The 21,762-nt window shown below is 47.0% G+C and overlaps 1 protein-coding gene across 4 annotated transcripts in view; it reads right to left on the bottom strand.

The window, feature by feature from the left end:
* Positions 1–21,762, bottom strand: part of St6galnac3 (ST6 N-acetylgalactosaminide alpha-2,6-sialyltransferase 3) — a 478,904-nt gene that overhangs the window by 440,580 nt on the left and 16,562 nt on the right. The gene's annotated exons all lie outside the window — the stretch shown is intronic.

The raw sequence follows: 21,762 nt of genomic DNA, 5'->3' as shown, positions 1-21,762 counted from the left end.
GAGGGGAAGGAAAAGATGAAAGGGCATTGAGGAGGGCGGTATTCGGGGAGGAGAGGACTGAGGAAACAGACTTCCCTGCTTCGGTTTCTCTTGAAATGCTACACGTAACTTCCTTCTCAACAAGACTCTAGAGACAGACTTCTAAAAACATCTCTCAAGGCAAAGCAATGAGGCCCTTTGCCATCTGGGGGTGAGGGATTGGGGGGTTGGCGGGGCTCTATATTAATTTATGTCTTGCAAATCCAGTAAGTTTTCCATACCAATTCCCAGGGGAGCTGCTGTCTCCAGCAGCAGGAGGAAGTTTATACTAACCGATCGCCACAGCCTTCCACTCAATTGGCTCATGCCTCTGAATGGCATTCTAACACAGAGGCAAAGACAGAAAGTGGGAGGTGGCATGGTGACTGCAAACGGGGGCACACCTGACAGGTCAAATCTCAACAGGAAGATGTCAGGCATCATCGCAGGCCAGCAACGAGGCTTGGAAGCCATCTACACAAGTTCCACCGCCCACGATGTACAGACCCCCTCCAACATCCTCAGTGTGTTCTAGGCACTGAACTAAGATGACAGCAGGGGCTATAGGACTCTCTGCAGATGGACCTCAGGGCCTCGCAGCAGAAAACGGTTTAGTAAAAACCTGAGTCCCAAGGCTGAGCAGGGTGAAGGGTCGGCATGTGAGGACCGCCGTCACTTCCAGCTGGCAGGGCTATGTGGAGCCCACCAAGGAGTCCCAGAGACAGGAGGGAAAGAGCTGCCCAGATGCCAGTGCTGAGCCCCTGACTGCAGCCCTGGCAGAGAGAAGCCGGGAAATCGATTCATTGGTCCTTTCCTGGTAAATACGGAATCCAGCAGGCACAAGGCTTGTAGGCTGCTCCTACTAAAATGAGCTCGGAGATGGCTGTCCCAGATACAATGCAAGCCACATGTGTGGTTTTTAATTTTCTAGTAATAGCTTCAACAAAAAGTAAAAAACAAAACAAGTAAAACTAACTTTGATATATCTCACTTAAAAATAGTTTAATGAAATTGTTTAGAGTTTCTTACCATGTATTTTCATCACACTTGCTCCCCGGGATACACCCCACCCCTTCACTCCCTCCTGACTTCACGGAGGTACTTTTATAAACACAGTCACAAAAATGGGAAAAGAAAGTTGGGGCCAGCAGACTGTTCTGTGCTCAACAACGCAGCAAATGGCAGCTGCTTTGACATGGAAATCAGATGGAGGATCCCTGTCAGGAAAAGTCAATGCCCCTTAGCAGTGCACAGCGGGTGGAGGGCTGCATGGCTCCAGACAGAGGCTGGCAGTATCACACAAGACCAGGCAGAGCAATGCTGCAACTCGCCATGGAGACAGGACCCTCCTGGCCCTGTCAATGCTACCTAAAACGACCCCTGTCCAAAACTGATCAAAATCTTTTAGTCACCTGGACAGAACAGACCATGACTATCTCAGACTCCCCAGCAATAAAGCTGCTTCTCAGGAGGAAGACTATGATGAAGGGAATGCCCACCGAGGGTGACCTTGCCCTCCAGCCATGAGCAGAAGACCAGTTACCATTGGCTTCCTCCCTTCTCCGGCTTTCAGGTCTCTCACCGCTGTGTGAGAAACCAGGAATATTGCTTTGCTCTTTGGAGAACACCTAGAGTTGTTAGAAACTTTGTCCTGAGAAAGCATGAGAATAAATAAGGTGGTGAAGCAGAAGCAGGCCCCCCTGCCCCACCCTTACTGTCCACCACAGGCCCTGAGCTCCCTTGTCACCTAGTTCATCCTCTAGCACCATTACTAGATTGTACCGTGAGTGCATGATCTCTCTCACTCATGTAAATGTGTACCTGCACACAGGCATGAACACATGCGCACATGAGAGCGAGAAGGGGTGAGAGAGGAAGGGAAAGAGAAAGAGGAGGGGGAATGAATGATGGCCATGGGGTTAACAGAGTAGGCTTTGATGAGGAATTAACATCTACTAGCAATGCAACCTGGAGCAGATTACCTGAGCTCTGGGAGTGAGTTTCCTTTCAAAAAGAAAGAAAAAGAAAGACAAGAAAAGAAAGACAGAAAGGAAGGAAGGAAGGAAGGAAGGAAAAAAAGGAGGGAAGGAAGGAAAGAAGGAAGGAAGGGAGGGAGGGAGGGAGGGAGGGAGGGAGAAAGGGAGGGAGAAAGGGAGGGAGAAAGGGAGGGAGAAAGGGAGGTAGGAGAGAGAAAGAAGGAAAGGAAGAAAGAAAGAGAAAGAAAAGACAAGACTTGAAGAATAACTGTCTGTACCTCCCAGAGAATTAAAATGAGTTAACGTAGCAAAATCAGTACACTGGAAGTAGAAATGAGTAGAAACATGCCTGAAGCATGCTGGGAACCACACATGGTGGCTACATTTACTACATCTCTATTCTGTGCCCAATAAGTGAAAGCTGTGATTATCAGCTGCATACTGAAATATTTACTCCTTCCTTCCGAGCTGACCTTACTTACCACTCTGCTGGCTTTTCCTGACTGACGCCCATGCCTAGCCCCTACAAAGCACTCATAAACTGACAAAAAGGTGACAACGCTCCCCGGACAGCTCCTGCTTCCTGCTCCTTTTCTTCTCAACACAATCAAACCACACACAGCAACTACCCATGCACTGGCCACTCTCCCTACAGCAATACTTCCTAAATATCTACATGCATGTCAATCACTGAGACACCCAATCAAAATGCAGAATGGGATTCAAGCAATCTAGGTCTGGAATCTATGTCTAAAGGGTCTCAAGGTGAGGTCCACAACATGAGTCCATTGTACAGATATAGCCACAGCCCCTCCAGGGCATGGCCCAGAGCTGTATACACTCTGCCTCCTCCAATCACCTCAGTCTCTGGCACAGAGGCTGCTCAGGAGATTCAAGCTAAGCTGATGGAGATGCTATTGCTTGCTCCCAGACTTCAGGCTCCTCATTGCTGAGTGGCAAACATATGCAGAATGGGAGAGCTGTTTGGAGGTTATGCAGTATAATCATCCCCACATTAGATGCACTCCACGCCTGTATTCAGGCAGGAAGAGGGCAGCAGTGATTGAGCATGGACAGGAAAGGATGCTGCCAAGGAGGAAAATGATTGGTAAATAGATCGGTGCCTTGACCTTCACTGAAGGAGGGAAGGAACTATCTGCCTATGGCTCTATTTCCCCACGCTCCCCAGTACTTACAAAGGAGTCAGAAACATGAGGAGTTTGCTGATGTAACAATGTCACACCTCTCCTTGCCTGCCTACAAAGAGGATGCACCATAAAGAGAGCCAGACCAAGGCCTAAAGCCAAGGTTTCATTCACTGAGTTCTTACTTTGCGTGGGCATCACTCCAGGGCCTAAGACACTGCTGCCCGTGACCTCATGCATGAACCTCTCCCAGAGGAACACAGATGGTGCCTATGTGTATAGCTGTATGATGTGCCTGGCCACGAAAACAAGTAGGACAAAGTGACAGTGGCAGGGCAGCAAGGGTGGCAGGAAAGAGATCGATGAAGGGTAGAGCTTAATCTGAAGCATGAAAAAAGGACAGAGCCAAGCCAGTATCTCACAGAAGACTGTCCTGGACATGGAGAAGAACAGCAAGAAGGGCTGAGGAGACAACCCAATCGGTAAAGCATTTGCTGCACAAGGTGAGGAACTGAGTTCAGAATCCATGTGAAACATAAGCATGGTGGAATACATCTGTCATCTCAGCTACAGGGAGAAGAGAGGGAGAGACAGGCATATTCCTAGATGCTCACTGGCCAGCCACCCAGATCAGCAGAGACCCTAGCTCAAGTGGAAGGTAGAAGGGACACATGAGGTTGTCCTTTGCTGTCTACACACGACCCCATACACAGACAAAACAACAACAGAATGAGCAGGAGGGCTGTGTGGCCACGTGAGTGGGAAGAAGGGACCAGTGATGAGCTGGGACCAGAACGCCAGTTGGGGTGCAGGGCTCAGAGAGCCCTAGAACCTGCAGAAGGAACCTGGGAGTTTTTCTCCCAGATTTTGCTCTTTGAGCAAAGGTTCACGAAGAGCCTGAGAAGTGGGGAGGGAGATCCAGGCACACTGGCAAATGTGTGAAGCATAGAGAACCAAAGTCAAGGGTGGGATGAGAGTAGGAAACCAGACAGGGGAATGCTGGCATCAACGGCACAGTGACAGAGAACGGAGGGCCAGGCAGTCCAGGGAAAGGCCCCAGGGGACTGTCCTGGTGGACTTAGAAAGAATGAAAGGCACTCCTTGACTTAGACCTAGAACCTGCTGGAGCAACGCCAACAGTGGCCCCCGCAGGGGCCCGATTCATAATCTCCAAAGCCTGGAAGTGAATTACACCCGTGGCTAAAAACAGGCTGCACAGATGTGAACATGGGGATCTTGACCTGGGGGATTACTGGGATAATGGAAGAGTGGGAGGGGGCAATGTAACCACAGGATCATAATAAAGGAAAAACGGATGCAGGTGGGACAGCGTTATAGAAAGAAGTGATGATGAAACAGGTGAGAGTGACAGATAAGGCAAAGAAACAGCAGAAGCCCACAGCCTCCCAAAGGACCCAGTGGCCTGGGCGCTGCACTCTCCTTCCTGTAGAACTGTGGAGTTACACACTCTGCTGCTATGAGCTGATGGCTGCTATGAGCTGATGGCTGTTTGCTGTAAAGATTCGGAATACACCTGGTTGTCAGCAATGCCCTGTCTGAACCAGAGAGCCTGAAAGTATCCTGCGCATCGGCTGTGCCTGAGAGGCCCATTTCCTGCCCCTTAGAGCCAACACTATCCATCGCTAGAATTCACAAGGGGAGCAGAACTTCCTATGACCTTGAACATGTCCTTCAGTTTCCCAAAGCTTCAATATCTTCTGAAAATGAGGTTAAATATTGTTGTCTTCTAGGACCCAAGGAGAGTAACACTCACGCAGGAGCCACAATGAACTGCTAATGTGGGGCATTTGTTACTGTGGTTAAGTCGGTCCCTAACCCAAAGGCAATGACAGTTATTTCTCACAGAGACCCTTCCAAGCTTCCCATTGCCACAAAGCTCATTATATCTCTCCAGGCCCCACAGAATGCAGAGAGCAGCATTCAGTACAATAAACAGCTACAGCTTTAAAGGAAACACCAGATCTCTCTGGACATATCCAGTTAAGTGAACCACACAGAGACACCCACCCTCTGCTCTCGGGTCAGCCATTCTCCAGCCAGCCTTCCTACCTCACCTGTAATGAGCCAAGAAACATGCCAGTGTCTTCTCTCCAGCTGAAGCAGCTCAGTGTTCCCTTCATCCTGCCACTGAACAGCCATGTATGGAATCAAACTACTACAGTTTAGTCCATTGTCCTCATGGTGAGAAGCATGGCAGCATGCAGGCATACATGGTACTGGAGAGGAGTTGAGAGTTCTATGCCTGTGCGTCACCATGCCCAGCTGAAATTTTTAATTAATTCAGAAAAAGCAACAGCAGCAAAACGGATACTGAGGTAAACCAAGGATGAAAGAGCCCGCCCCCAGCTCCCACCCTCCCCCCTTCCCCACCCATCCTCAGGAGCAGCAGCACACACTAACAAGCAATCCTATCTCTGTGATCACATTTACTATTTTTGGGACAAAACTAAAATCCAGTTTTAAAAGACAAAATACAACCCAGGCCATTATTTCCAATGATAACAGGACAAACTCCCTGTCAACTACTGGCTCCCAGAGATGTGGCCCTGTCTCACTCTTTGAACATCCCAGACACTCCCTGAGCCTCCTGTTAGTCCCAGGCAGACCTAAAGGCAGAAGTCCCCCCACACACACACTTTACAGGCACTCCCTAGTCAGTCTCGGGTCTTTACTATCTGTCCCCTAAAGGCCTCCTTCTCAACTGTACGAATATAAGCCCGCGAAAGTAATAAAGCACTTGATTATGCACTCTTCATTGTTGTAAAAGTCTGCGTTGTGTTCGTGGGAAATACACTACTGTAGAACCTAAAATTAGACAGCAAGAGGCTTAGCAGACTTGCCCATGGGCCTGGTGAAGGACATGCCATCCCTATCCTGGGAAAGAAACTAAAAGCAGATCTCATAAGTAATCACTTTCCATCTGTGTAGCTGCCACAGTGTGAAAGTACAGAACAAGAGGCCATGAAAGCCGCTATGGGCCTCTTACTCTAGCTAATATGTTTGTGGTTATACTTCCTACTTCCTTCACGGCAGTGTTTTTATTCTCCACCCACCTCATGTTACACACTGTACACTGTTTTGCAACAGAGACTTTGCTCGTCATTTCCAAAGCTGGCACCCACAAACAAGGGAGGCTCTTGTCTCAGAATGCCCCTCAGAAATGATCCAACAATGGGGAACAGGAGGGCTGTCTCGGAGTTACAAGTGCCCGCAGATGACCCAGGAGTTGCACTTGGTGTCTGTGTGAAGCACACAGATCGCCCGGCCACTTGATGAGGTCACAGTCAAGATCTTCCAGGTTACATGACAGACACTTCATCTTCTCCAAGACACTTGGAAACAGCTCTTCACCACTGCCTCACCACAGTGTCCTGGCTTGCGAATAGGACATCAGAAGAGTGTCATCTGAAGTAAAGGGTGTCAGCTGGCCTGGCCCTGAACATATAGTGAGACTGGCTGGACTCCCCCAAGCCCCACTTTCAACAGAAGCACAGGTCAGCACCGCTACAGGTGAGGCTGTGCTCACCTTTTCCTCTAGACGGTTCAAGTTTGCAATCTATGCTCACCACCCCCCCCACACACACACTGATCTAGGCATAAATATTCAGTGCTTTCCTCTTTCTACACACACACACTTCACTCAAAAACCAAGTATGAGTAAAATCTAGACTTACAAATGCTAAGTCCAAAAGTCAAGTGTCAGCGCACAAAGACACTGAAACTCCACAAGCAGCACAGCTTCCGGTGTGTCCAGAGCCGTGGCTCTCAACCTTCCTGACGCTGCGACCCTCTCAGATAGCTCCTCATGTTGTAGAACCATGAAATGATTTTCATTGCTATTTCATAACTGTAATTTTGCTGCTATTATGAATTGGGATGGAAATATCTGCGATGTAGATGGTATCAGGCAAGCCCTGATGACAGGGCCATTCAACTCCCACAAAGGGGCTGCTCAGCCCCCCAGGGGTTGAGAACCACTGGTCTCTGGCCCTTCAGAACTGAGCAGTGTTTCACTGCTTCCCTAGATTCTGTCCATGTTCGTCTAAGGCTGATCCTCCCTGGTTAGAACTGGCTGGCCAGGCCTAAGGAAGCTGGCATCTTCTCTTCCACACCTGCCTAGAGGAGAACATTCACTCCTCACGGACCTGAATATTCACCTATTTCTGTTATTGGGTTCACCTGCACAAGTTTTTGGCCTCACATTTTTCATCACAGGACAGCCCGAGGCAAGGGATATTCTCTTCAGTGGGAAAAGTCTGGCACCCACTGTTAAATATATATAGTATACATTTTGTATATATACATTTTGTATGCTGGGCTCTTGCATACAAAATGTATATATACATCTCTGGAGGGCAGCCTTGGCACTCTAAAGCCACCCACTTGTAGGCATTTGCCTACACAGCCTATTCCCATAGGGCTCAACTTAATCCTTGGACTCCCGTGTCTATACAGAAACTAAAGATCAGGTAACACAGCCTTCCCCGAAGCCAGAGAGTGAGTAGCAAGGTGAACTCTGTAGAGGCCCTACAGAGTTCTGAGGATGCCTGTGCGCCCACTGTTCTGTGGCCACACTCACTGTAACTTAAAAACAAGCAAAGCACATCAGGGCCACTCACTGACAGACATTTAAGTACCAGTTTTCACCTCCATGTAAAGGTCAGTCTTCTTTTTCACAGAAAGTACTAAACGCCCTGCGTGTATCAAGAGCTAAATTTCGCAATGTCCTTCTTACTAAGGTGCCTGAGGCAGCATGAATAATCTCTCTTTCCTGAGAACACAGTTCCAGGGATCAGAGAGACATGAAGCATATGAAAGAGATGGAGAAAGTGAAAAGTAATTAGATTAAGCTCCTGAAAGGTAGACACCAAATAAAGAACTAGGCATGGTCAGCCCATGGAGTTTCCATCCAGACATCCCACAGACAGGGGATAAGATAAACGCCCGTGAAGATTCACGGCTCCCTGCCTGGCCTTCCACAGGTGGCCTTAGAATTTTCAAAATGAATGTGCAGTCTGGTGCGTGCTCAGTTCCTGTCCGTTCCCCCAGTGTGGTGCACGCTCAGTTCTTGCCCATTGCCCCAGCGGAAATCTACCTTAATAATTTGTTAGCAGGGGAAACAGTAGAAGCACAATCAACATGATCTGTTCCTAAAGCTGTGCTGGAAGGATCGACTCCCAGCCCTCCCCTCCCCACTCCAGCTCCTCAGCCTGACTGACCCGGTGGCTGCTGCTTCACCTCCTGCAGCAGCTCTTACATGATTCACAAGTGTGCCTGAACGCCCAGGTTCTGCATGGTATCTGTGCATGCAGAGACTGCTGGGAGCAAGCAAGATCAAGCTGGCCTCAGTCTCTCTGTGCCTGGCCTGAGAAGTGACAGGCCTGGTCTGAGGAAGCTGACTCTCCCATGCACCACCTCAAGCTAAGATGGAATGGATAAGGACACACACAGCCACATGGATGAGAGGCATCCAGGATTCTAGGAAGACAGAACATGGCCACTTCTCTGTATTCGGAAATGTTCTAAAACTTTCTAGAGTAATGTGCAGCAGCTCTGCAGACAGTGAAACCCTTCAGCCCCGTACCACACAGCCCCTTACACCCGGCAGTGAGGTCCTAGCCCTTCCCAGGTCACTTGACTGCAAGCTTTGGTTTTCTTAACAGAAACTTGATGCCCTTCTACCTCAAGTCTCCAGTTACTCTTGAGCATGGGGAGGGAGCAGGGGCTCCCTGTCTCACCGTGACTGGAAAGAAAGTCAGGACACACCAAAAAGGTCCATCCTTTGCAATCAGCAACAGGTTTACGCTGATGGAAGCCAGACCTGGTAAGCTGCAAGTGAAGCCAGGGTGCACTCTTCTCAGGGTCGCAGGCTACATCCCATTCCTCCCAGGAACACAAAGGTTGCACCAGATCTGCCAGAGACACTGTTCACTCGTCTAATTAAATAATCTGAAAACAGAGACCTAGCACGGTAGCTTTCTGATTAGCTGTCATGCAGCTTCAAGCAAGGTGCTCCAGAGCGAACGCTCTCAGATTTCAGATGCAAAATGTTCATTGTCTTCACACAAACACACATCCATGCACATACACACATATATGCATCATCTATACATACATGCATACATACATGCCTATACACATATACACTTACACTACACATGTACACACTATATACATATACGAACACACATAGATATATTAGCATACACTCATGAACACACACACATTCACGCATCCATACACATATGCATGCTATACCATCTACACACATACACACACTATTCACTGTGCTTGTATTGCTTTTCCTAAGATGACAGGACTCTTGCAAATATCTAACGGACTGAGCTTAACCCCATTGTTCTTGCTCTGTCCTAGCTTGGTTCCGCTGAGGATTTACTTGCCATAAAGCACCTTAGACCCCTTCCCCTCCACTAAGTGTCAGGAAACAGCCAGCATAGACACAGTGCTTTGGGCACAGACATATTCCTTGCTTTGAGCAACCATAGGGTCTCCTGCTTCAGTCAGCTGTCTTCTAAGGCACCAGGATGAGCAGGCCAACCACCTAAGCCCAGCTGTCAGAGCACAGTCTCTACCTCCAGTTACCATGGGAAAGCCTTAATACACATCAGGGCGTGATTAAACCATGGAACAAGAATCCCAGCTGTTAGGCCTCAGAGGGGTTCGCAGGGCCTGTGAACCCCTACAAGCTCCGTATCAAGCTATGGCACATAAGCTGTACACTGCATTAGCCACTATATATTAAAAATAACAAGAAATATCTGGGTAGGTGATTCAACGGGTGAAAGCATTTACCACCAAGCCTAATGACCTCAGTTTGATCCCTGAGACCTACATGGTGGCAGGAGGGAACTGACTCCCGCAAGTTGTTCTCTGACTCCAACAAGTATACAAACACCCTCACACACAGCTAATTGATTTTTTAATTAAAGAATAACAACAAAGATAACCAAGAGCAAGAATTTTACAAGAAACAAAAAGCAATCATGGTATCTAGTGAGCAGACACTGTACAGGACTCTCCAGAGAGCAGATAGTGGTTAGGAACACTGCATGGGGCCCTCCAGACAATGCCCTCCTGGCAGGCAAGTCTGAGGTCTAGTGCACACTGAGCCTGCTGACATCATGAATGTGGGAAGTTTCTCCTGCCTCCGAGACACTGCCCACTTCTCAGCGAGATGAGGGTAAACATGCAATGAGGGCAGGCATCTCTGGTATACCAACCACCATGGCAGAAGCAAGGCGAATCTGAATGCAGTGTGCCCAAACAGCTCATAATTAGCAGTGGCTCCATTATTCCCATCAGCCCAGTGCTCAGGGGAGTTAGACAGGAACCTGACGGAGTTGATTCAGGCTTAAGACATGTCTGTTCCTGCTGCAGACCATCAAGAAAACTCCCTTCATGACCCTTGAACCCAGCTTAATCCAGGAAGAACCTGAAGGAAGCCTGTGATTTTTCCAAAAACTGACGACTGGACACTGTGTGAGAGCTTGTCACAGAGAAGAGATGCTAAGTTCTTGGGGGGATAGCAGGGAATCCTTTGATTCTGGGGATGGGGGAAGGTCATGTCTGCTTGTAATTCAGAGTGAATTCTCTCCCCGCCATTCCACATTCCCATAACATTAGCAGGGAGCCCCAAGAACACAGACACTGAGGAAATGCTCCTGTCCTGTTTATCCACTTCAGCACATTCATTACCACCACTGTCTAAAAAGTCAGCTCCCTCCATAAAACCTAACAAAGAATTATGGGTTTTTCCTGTTTGCTTAACTGGAGAAGAAAAGAATGTATTTTGTGGCTGTTTCTCTGCCTCACCCCACCAACTGCCATGACTACATCAGCTCTGTGGAAGGTGGCTCCACAGGGACGTGGAGTCATCAACAAAGCTGCATGCAGGAAGCAAAGACCCCTGGGCATGCGGCACAGCACTAAACCCGAAGTGAAGTCTCCAAAGCGCGAGCTGGGAAGGGGGTAGCAAAGATCTCCCAGGAGCACGTCACAGACTTCTGACAGCATTCTTTGTCCCTCTGACACCAACCATCTGCTAAGAGCAGCAGCAACAAATTTTTCCTGTTACAAATCAATGGATTAGCTAAAAAGAAATTCCTATTTGGTTTCACCGTCGTCTCCACTGTAATAACAAATATGCATGATTTTACTGACAGCCTGCTATGTTCAGAACTAGGGGTTCTGTATATATTAATTCTTAAAGATTTATTTGTATTTTTGATCATGTGTTTATGCAGAAATGTATAAATAAATGTATGTAGAAATAAGCATGGAGGTGCAGGTGCCAAAGGAGCCCAGAAGAGGCTGCCCAGTCCTCCGGAGCTGCAGTCACAGGCGTGTGGCCACCTAGCGTGAGTGCTGAGAACCACACCCAGTTCCTCACAGAAGCGCCGCGCTCCTAACCGCTGAGGTGTCTCCAGCCCCCAAATGTGTGGACTCTAAAGGACACACCACTGCTGTCACTTGACTATGACACCACAGCCAGGACCAGCAAGCTGCAGAACTCTTCAGAAAGATGGGCTCTGACTCTGGCCTGAGGACTGAATTTTCTAAGTCATGTAAAGAATTGACTCCCATAAAAAGAGCTAATCTTTTGAGCTTTGGAAAAAAAAAAAAAGAAAGAAAGAAAGAAAGAAAGAAAGAAAGAAAGAAAGAAAGAAAGAAAGAAAGAAAGAAAAGAATAACAACAAAAGGAAAATAATTTGAGGTAGTATTTGTAAAATAATTTTAGGAATGTAATAGCGGAAGATAATGGCACCAGCAATCAAGGATGTCCTTTATGGGCCCATTAATACATGCCTGGAGTGGTCAAAGGCTGTGTCTTTCACTCCAGGCAAGTATTAATGGCCAATAAAGCTTGCCTCGTCATATCTGAATGCCATATTATATCAGAACTCTGGTAATGGAGAGAGTGGGATCAGAAGAGAAGGGAAACAGTGCAGAAGCAGGCCAGTTAAGTGAGGAGGAGGGCTGAAGGGTACAGAGAGCCACGAGCCGCTTCCACTTCCACCTGTTAGACACCAAGCAATCCACTACACCCTTCAACCTAGGGACCCACCCCCTGCCTCTGAAAGATGGGGCGCATTATGAGACCTCTTCCCCACTCTGAGGGGCTGAACTGCTTCTGATTCCATGTTCACTCGAGAGAAGTTCAAGGGACACAAGTCCAGTAGCAAGGGTACCTGGAGGACACAGTCGTAGCAGCCATACGTGATGGCTCCAGGAGGGGCAGCGGCTGGGAGCTGGGACACTGTGATGCCGGGCTCCAGGAGGGGCAGCGGCTGGGAGCTGGGACACTGTGATGCCGGGCTCCAGGAGGGGCAGCGGCTGGGAGCTGGGACACTGTGATGCCGGGCTCCAGGAGGGGCAGCGGCTGGGAGCTGGGACACTGCTCCATTTGTAGTAAACGAAGCAGCACTAGACGCAGAGCTCTGAAACTAATGAAGTCCAGCTCTCACCTCACACTATATGCCTCATACAAGACGCAGTGATTCTCAGCCTGTAAGTCATGACCCCTTTGAGGGTTGTAAGACCCTTTCAGAAGGGTCACCTAAGACCATCAGAAAACACAGATGTTTACATTGTGATTCATAACACTAGCAAAAAATTTTATGGTTGGGGGTCACCACAACATGAGGAACTGAATTAAAGGGTCGCAGCATCAGGAATACTTACGGCCCTAGGGCATGAGCAAGTCCATGAAGGGGTGAGAAGATGGAAGCGAATGCCAGAAAAAAACAGAATGGAAATGAGCACACAGGCCTCAGATACAGGAATCATCTGCAAGACACATTTTGTTTAAACTCCTCCTATCTATAGGAAGATAAAAATGATAGGGTTAGAATTCTGACACAGAATGGTTTAGCAGGCAGAAATACAATAAAAGAAAAAGAAAAAAATGTCTGTTCACATTTTTGTATTTGAGATCTGTGACTGTTACCTTACGTGGCAAAGGGTACACAATGTAACATGTGTAATTCCTGTGTATGTGAAATGGGCTTTATTTTACTTTTCGTTATGTGTGTGGCCTTGCACCTTATGCGCCTGCATTTGCATTTGTATCCCCTGGAGCTGGAGTTACAGATAGTTGTGAACCATACAGTACTGCTACTGGGAACCAAACTTGGTTCTCTGTTAAGAGTTGGAAGCATTCTTACCACTGGGTCATAGCCCCCTCTCTTACAAGGATACATGTGAGTATATTCACAGTTACCTTGATGTCACTCCTTCCCCTAGTGTTCTCTCTGTCTGCTGTCTGTCTATTTCACATACGCAGGAATTACACATTTTACATTGTGTACCCTTTGCCACGTAAGGTAACAGTCACAGATCTCAAATACTAGAATGTGAATAGACTTTTTTTCAGTCGTCTCATCCCTGAGTTCTCTGAATCCTGAGAAAATCCACACTGCAGTCTCCCCTGTCTCCACCCCTTCTTTTGGGTTGAGACTTTGGTGTTGCTTTAGTCCTTTATTCTCCATGAGCTCAGAGTTTTACTTTCTCTGTTATTATTTTGGTGCTTATTGTAAGAGCTGATGGTGTGAGTTTTTATTTACATCTTAGAACATAGTATCATTTCTCTCTCTTGGTTACAATGTCCCGTTATCAGCTTGAGTTCCACGCTTTCCAAATGCTGCAGGCAGCCTCATTTTCCTTTTCTCAAGCATGATGCACTTTGATTTGCTCATACTCTCAGCTTTTTCTGTGTTCACTTCTGTTGTTGATCTTCTGTCTGGGAGGACTTCCTTTTCTGCCTGCAGAGCATGCTTTAGCATTTCATTGTTGGGGATCTGCTTCCTGTAGGTCCTTTTGGTTCTTGTTTGTCTGGAAGGCTTTATGTCGCTATCATTCCTAAGTTTTCTCTGGGCGTGACGTGTGAGGCTGTTATTAAATTCTTTCAACACTTTCAGGGTTCTTTGTGCTTACTTATGGCTTTTCTGATTTCTGTTGGTAAATCAACTAAAATGTAAATTTTGTTCCCTTGGGCTGATTTCAGTAGTTTCTCTTTGTTTTGTTTTTTTTTCCCCTCAGATTTATTATAATGTGGTAGATGAAGAAGTAGTTGTTTTTTGGTTTTTGTTTTTTTCATAGTTTCTGCTTGGGGACTTGGGGCTCTGAGTCTCACTGCTTTGTCTGAGGCTGTATGGCTTTCTGTGACTTTGAAAGTCCTGAGCTATTATCCTGTCAGGTGCTGCGGTGCGGTTCACACTCCTCCTCTCCTCGGGCTGTAATTACATGTGTGTCAAGCCTTCTCACTGTGCTTTCCCCACTCTAGTCTCCCACCCTTTTGTCTTCCCGTGTGTTCTTTATTTTCTCCTGGTTTCCAGTTCCTGTCTCTACTATGTCAATTCTATTATAGTTAAAATCATTTATTAAGTTACCATAGTTTAGGTCTAAAACTTGCATTTGGCTGCTTTTGAGTTCCTCACTTTTGCTGGTTTCTTAGGAATGGTGCCACAAAAATTATGAAATTTGTATGGCTTCAACAGGAGAAATGCATGTTTTCATCACAGTGGAAGCTGTGTGTGAGGGGGTTAACCAGTGTGCCCCTTTTGGAGGCTTAAGGGATACCCAACTCTATCTTCTCCAAGCTTTTGCTCTTACTGGCTCCTCCTTTTAGAACGTGCTTTTCCATCTCTCTGTCTTGGAATTCCATGCCATGACCTAGATCCCTTTTAGGAGCTGTTTTCCTGATGTGCAGTTGACCAGGCCTGCCTACATCAGAATCCCTATGGCCATAGGAAGACAGACCACAAAAGTAACAATTTTATCCCTCAACTCGTATGAGTTCTCTGTAAGGATGTATCTCAGGAAAAAAAAAATTACACACACACACACACACACACACACACACACACACATAGATAGATATAAAGATATAGTGTGGAGCCTCAAAGAGAAACAACTCAAACAGCAGTTTGTATTTGGCTTCCATGGCATCTTCAGAAGCATAACTAACTCAGCAGGAAGAGTCGTGACTAAGGACAGCTTTAGGCTCCGAGGGGAGGCCTTGGAAGATAATCTGTGGAGGAACCGTCGTGTCTGCAGGTTTCTAGCCTCGCCTAAGAAAAGTCCATAGAACCGTCCGGTCAGTGAGGAGCTAGACGCCAAGTTTAGGCAGAAAGGAGAGGGCACAGACAACTTCTGCATCTGCTGCTTCCTACCCATCTCCAGCTTGAAGACAGTATTTATGCCAGACAGGTGTGTCTTGGAGTGATGGACAGGATTTTCTTCACAACCGCGCTGGCTTCCTTGCTCTGTAGTGTACCTTGGGAGTTCTCCAGACTTGCTGGCCTCTGCCTCTTCACAGACGGTTCTCGAAAAACTAGGCTGGGCATTTACTCAGTTGGCAGTGTGCTTGCCTAGCATGCATGAAGCCCTGGGCTCAAGACCCAGCACCACATGCCCAAATGCTTGTAACCCTTGCTCTCCAGAGAGGACAGAGTAATCAGAAGTTCAAGGTCATCCTTGGCTTTATGGAAAATTCAAGGCCCATTTGGGATACAGATGAGACATTTTAAAAAGATGGGGACGGAAGGAAGGAGGGAGGGAGGAAAAGTTTTCAATTTTCAGTCAATGCTGAGAACTGGCAGCACCAGGAGCCCACCACAGATCATGGAAGAATGGCTTTTACCTATATGATGAAAACCCTCTTCTGTTTTTCTGCATCTCACTTTACTGCAAATCATGAAAAGCTACAATGCGGTTTCTCATAAAACTGTCCATAAAGCTGTGTAATTAAGCACCACGGTCCTCAGCACATACAGAGCTCAGCAGCACTGACTTGGGGACTCACTTTTCTTTACAGCTTTTGAGGTTCATTTTCTCCTCCTTCCCACCGTTAAAGTACAAAACAAATCCCCTACAAGACACGTGCTTTGTTCCCATTTTTTCCTGAGCTGCTGTCTGTTACCACAGCTACTGTCTCCAATTCTCAGGTCTTTACTTCTGCACTCCTACAAATGTGATCAAGAAACATACGTGTTGGATCAAGGAAGCTCTTTAGCTGTCAACACAATCCAAGAGCACAGCCCGGAGCCAAATATGAGTGACCATGGCCTGGGAACACGGATTTAGGGTATCCCAAACTTTATGTTCCAACATGGCAACAGTTTAGTGAACTTTGTACAGTATCAGAAGCAGGAAGTTCACAAGTCAGAGCAGTTTTTGGTACTGGTGGGAACACTGGGTAGGTGGGTTAAAGCAAACCTGAATGTCTCTGTTGTAAGCTACTGAAGGCAGCCTTTATGATTGGTGGGAACTGGGTGTGTATGCATTCCAAAGGACTTCTAGCTCATGTCCTCCTCACACAGGAGGACAACAAGTATCTAAGAAGTCTCAGGGCACCCCCAAGCACATCCCAACCTCCCACAGTGATGCACATTCTAACAGTTAATCCACCTTGCAGCTCAGGGCAAGGTGCTGTTTTCCCCAGAAACTTTGATTCTAAGAACTTAGTAACATTTAAAACAGCCAACCCTGAAAACAGACCTGAAGGAAAAGACACTAGAAAACCAGAGAGGAGGGAAGTGGGGCCTTCGAGGTTAGGCCCCTGGGCTGGGAGACCTGGGGAAATCCACAGAGGCATGGCCAACAGTATGATTCAGGTCATTTGGTGGGAAATGAAAATTCAAGTCATCTTGTTCAAAACTATGAAGAAATTGTAGGCAGTGGTTCTGCAAGGATAAGAAATCCCCAACCCCACCCCACCCCCCGCCAAGCCTGCAAGGAAACTGCTTATCACAGACCCTGCAGGCTGCGGTAGGGTGTGGTGGTTTAGTGTTGCCTAGAAAGAATGACTCCTCAGCATGCAGTGTCCTAGGCTTGACACCAACCACCAGGATGGAAACACAACCAAGCAGCCAATATATGTCCAAAATGTTAGCTTTAGCAATTATCATTTAAGTCAAGCCATGAAACTGAATAACTAAGCATTAATATCTAACTACCAAACCACTCTTCACTTTACACAATCTTGTAGGTAACAAATTCCCTTACTTAATCCTGAGGGAATTTATGAAAGACTAATGCCCTGATTCTCACTATGAAGAACAGACCATGTAAAAGAGATTACATCTTTAATAGGAAAGAAGAAAGAAAGAAAGGAAGGAAAAAAAGGAAGGAAGGAAGGAAGGAAGGAAGGAAGGAAGGAAGGAAGGAAGGAAGGAAAAAAGGAAGGAAGGAAAAAAGGAAGGAAGGAAAAAAAGGAAGGAAGAAAAATACCTCACTAAGTTATACCTCCAGATGACACGCACTGACTGTGCCACTCCATCAAAAGGAAACTCACCTGGGCCACCAAACATCTGTGACATAAAATATAGCATCCAAATCTGGGATTGCCCTCAGTAAATGAAATGCTCACCCTGCGCATCAATACCTTTCACTGCTAAGAATATTTTGCTTGTATTAATTAGTGTCAGGTGCATGGGTATGTGTGCTTACCTACTTGAGAGATGGCACAGTCCCACTTAAGTGTGGCCACACAGACTGAGGGCTGGGACAGTATAGAATGCCATTCTAGATCCTTCACCTCAAAGAGATGTACCGCAAATGAACTGAGAGCCAGGGAGATGCTCAGCGCTTAAGAGCACGGGCTGCTCTGCCAGAGAAGAAGGGATTCAATTCCTAGCACCCACATGGTGGCTAACCAAAATCTGGAAATCCAGTTCCTGGGGATTCAATGTTCCCTTCTGGACTCCAAGGGCATTACATGGGAGCAGTGCACAGACATACATACAAACAAAATACCCATACAATAGATACACAGATACACAGACAGACAGACAGATAGATAGATAGATGATAGATTATTGAGAGATAAATGATTATAGATGGAAGGAGGTAGATAAACAGATGATAGGTAAATGATACATAGATATATAGATAGACAGACAGATAGATAGATGGAAGGAGGTAGACAGATGATAGATAGATAGATAGATAGATAGATAGATAGATAGATAGATGGATGGATGGATGGATGGATGGATGGATGGATGGATGGATAGATAGATGCCCACATAGTGACCATATATATATGTATATGTATATGATCAGGCTGCATCACACCCAAGGAAAGGGGTGCCAGTATCGTGTTCTCATTGACACCTTTCTGCTGGAAGTCTGCCTGGAAATCCACTAAAGCTGCCACAGTTGACTTCTGAGACAAAGGAGCAGAGCAATGAAGAGCCCAAAAGCTGTAAACTGACAGTAAGAGTGCAGATATCCTATCTGCTAGCATAATTGCTCACATACATTCAGTCTTGTGAATGTATTAAGATGTCTAAAGGTATTCTATTACCTATGAGGTCAAGTTCAAACTATTTAAACTACCCAACTTCCCCCATCAGCCCTACAGTCCAGACTAAACAGCCATTTGGACTTACCTATTATTTTACACAAAGGACATCTTTTAAGCCCGTAAACTTGACAGATCCCAGAGTAGCTGACTCAGAGGGAGTTTGAAACTGGGTGCCTTTAGAGCATGGAGAGAAAAACAGGGTTGTCTAGGGCAGTAAACTTATGATGAAAAGACTGCAGTTCACCCACAAGGGAGAGAGCCATTGACTATGTAGTTACAAGTGGGAATTAGACATTTTTGTGGTTCTCTCTGCCCTGTGCTTTAGTGGTACAGAATGGGGAGGAAGAAGGGGCAGTCCTGGTGGGCAGAACAACTCACAGACCCAGCACAGCCATCCCAATGAGTCTGCCTGAGAATGATCAAGCCTGTCCACCAAGACCTTGTTCAAGTCCTCAGCAGTGAGCCGACCCATGGGCGAAGCTCAGCCAGGCACTCTAAGCAAACTACGCCTCTAAGAAGCATGGACTGCGAGCTCTTTACGTCAACTCAGAGCTCAAACAACCAACTTGTTTCTACCCCTCAGTTTACTCGGATCCCAATGATCTCCCAGTTCTTGAGCATCAACATTTAGTTCATCTCAGCTGCCCCATGTCACTCTCCTCTCTACAAATGTTGTAACCAGTCCCCAGACCTTAGTAGGCTCCCCAGACTTCAGTACAGCCGCCATCATGGAAGGACCATTCAGGCCCTGGGTCCCAGCATGTGGGCAGCGACACCTGCCAAGGTGACATAATCTACCAAAGTCCATAGTTCTGGGAAGTCCCTAAACGTACTAACCTTGCTTTTTGGTTCCATTTCTGGCTAACTGTTCTTGCTGACTAAAGCGTGGTCAACCCAGGATGTGTTGGTTTTCTGTTTGTTTGTTTTTCTGTTTTTGTGCTTCCTCAGGCTGAGGCCTGAGAAAGGCTTCTTCCGTCTACACCTGAGTACTGAACATCCAGTGTAGCCACCAGCCAGCTAATAAAGACATTGGCTTGAACCCACTCCAAGAGGTTTTCTCTGGTGGATTCCTCACAGCAGCATGAAGAGCAAATGGTTAAAAGCATGGTGTTTTGAGTCAGAGAGACCCGAGGCTGATTTCGCCACTGATCTCCACTCACTGGAGAGAACGACAGAGCCTCCTGAGCACTGGCTTCTGACTGGAGAGTAGGAACGTGTGACAGCTCACCTCCATCTTAGCTCACCCACAGTGGTGATGAGCCTGGATGTCAACTTAACCGGATCCAGAATCAACACGCCTCTAGGCAGTCTGTGAGGGTATTGCCTGGCAGAATTAGCTGAAGGAGGATGTCCCCCCCAAGAATGATCAGCACCTTCTGGAACCAGCCCCAATGTGAACAGGTCCCAGGAAAACGCAGAGCCATGCCAAGCACCTGCCTGCCTGCCCGTCTTCCCATCCTCCTGCCTCTTTGTTGGTGTGTATCATGTTGCCACCATCTTTTCCTGACATCAGAACCCCATTTCTTGAGCCATGCGGTTTTGACAGAAGACCAGCAGCTCTCCAGGACTCCTCCAATGCTTCAGCAATGCTGAGGCGTCTGGCCTGATGGACTGAACAGCTACTACATTCTCAGCCAACGTCATGTAAGCCAACATAACAAATCCCCTTTGCAATATATATTCAACCTATTGATTTTACTTATCTGGAGTAAACTTATGATGAAAAGACTGCAGTTCACCTACAGTTCTCCTGTCTGGAGAACCCTAATACACCTGCCATAGAGAAGGTAGAAAATAAATCCTAGCTACTTCAAGGACAATAATGGGGCAGGGCTCAGAGACAGCTGCCGGGCACCCTCTCCTGCCAACTAAAGAGGAGAGCTGGAGCTACCAAACAACCGAGGCCACAAAGGCCAGCAGCCTTGGAAATCGTGTACAACATTAAGATTCCCTGCAGTGATGGGAAATTCAACAGAGCGACGCAGAACTGGGGCCAGGCTTCTGTGAAGTGCTCAGGCTGAGCTTACTGACTGTAACACACAACTCCACGTTCCACACACACGAGCATGCACCTGTATTCAGTGTATGCTAGTTTCATTATTGTGAAATTTAACTTAAATGGTGCTCTTTGAGACCTGCTTGTGCTCTTGCTGTGGTGAAACCACAGTTGGGACAAGTCATTTCCAGATGTGAAGAACCCAGTTCATCCCCCAGGCTGAGTGCTAGAGCAGAGAGTGCTATCAGACAGGGTTCTCTCTGGCTCAAAAGTGCCTTGATTTAATAATCCCTTTCACCATGGGTGACTCTTGTGTCTACAGTCTACGGAACAGGAGCACAAGATTTGGCACCAAGTATTTCATCTCTTCCAGCTCAGTGCAAGACAACCACATTCACCACTGTCCCCAAATGTCCTTCACGCACACTCTTCTTCCTGCCTGAAGTTCATTCTTTCCATCATTCCTGTGTCTGCAGGCTCCATGTCACCAGGTGCTAGGTACAACAACGAGGTACTCCGCTATCAACTCGGGCCTTTCCACCTTTAGCCTGAGAAGTACAGAAATACATATCCACGGGTCCACAGTTAGGAAAATGCTGTGGGCATTCCTAGACGTAGAGTGTCAGGAAGATACATATTTCATCAGCATGATCAGCAAAGATGGAAGCCTCCGTGCTGGTCTTAAAAGGTAGAAAGAAAGGGCTTCACCAGGGGCAAGACAGGACAGACAGGGAACAGCACCTGAGGGAGACTTGACACAGCAAGGAACCGACCACCAGAGGAGGGAGGCAGAGGAGAAAGTCTGCAGAGAGAGGAAGAAGTTCAGAAGCCGGTGTGATTCACAAGTGAAGGACGCACTCACAAACCCTATGTGATGAGGGAAGGAATTCTAATTTTGTTCAGAGTGGAATGGAAAGCCACCAAAAGTTTAGACAGAGACTGCCATGACTCAGTCTTCTCGAAATGTCCCGCCAGCTGGTCTGTGGCACTCACAGGGGAGAACAGGGAAAAACACACATCTACCTCGTCAGAATGGCCAGGCTCAAGCTCAAATACCATCTCTATGAGAAAATTAAGTACACCAAGAGCAGCCTGACCTAAGTCTTCACAAGTTCAAGCTGACCAGAAACATTTCCCCCTGGTCACCCCAACCCCTGTCAAGAATATAGTCATCCTATTATTAACATCATTTAAAACCGTTGATCTGAGAAAGGGCCGGATTTACTTTCAAAGTGCTTGTGTAAGTTTACATTCCCACCAGCAATGGAGGAGGGTTCC

This window comes from Meriones unguiculatus, chromosome 10 (genome assembly GCF_030254825.1).
Source record: "Meriones unguiculatus strain TT.TT164.6M chromosome 10, Bangor_MerUng_6.1, whole genome shotgun sequence".
Taxonomy (NCBI): Eukaryota; Metazoa; Chordata; class Mammalia; order Rodentia; family Muridae; genus Meriones; species Meriones unguiculatus.
This window is presented reverse-complemented; position numbering and strand designations above follow the sequence as displayed.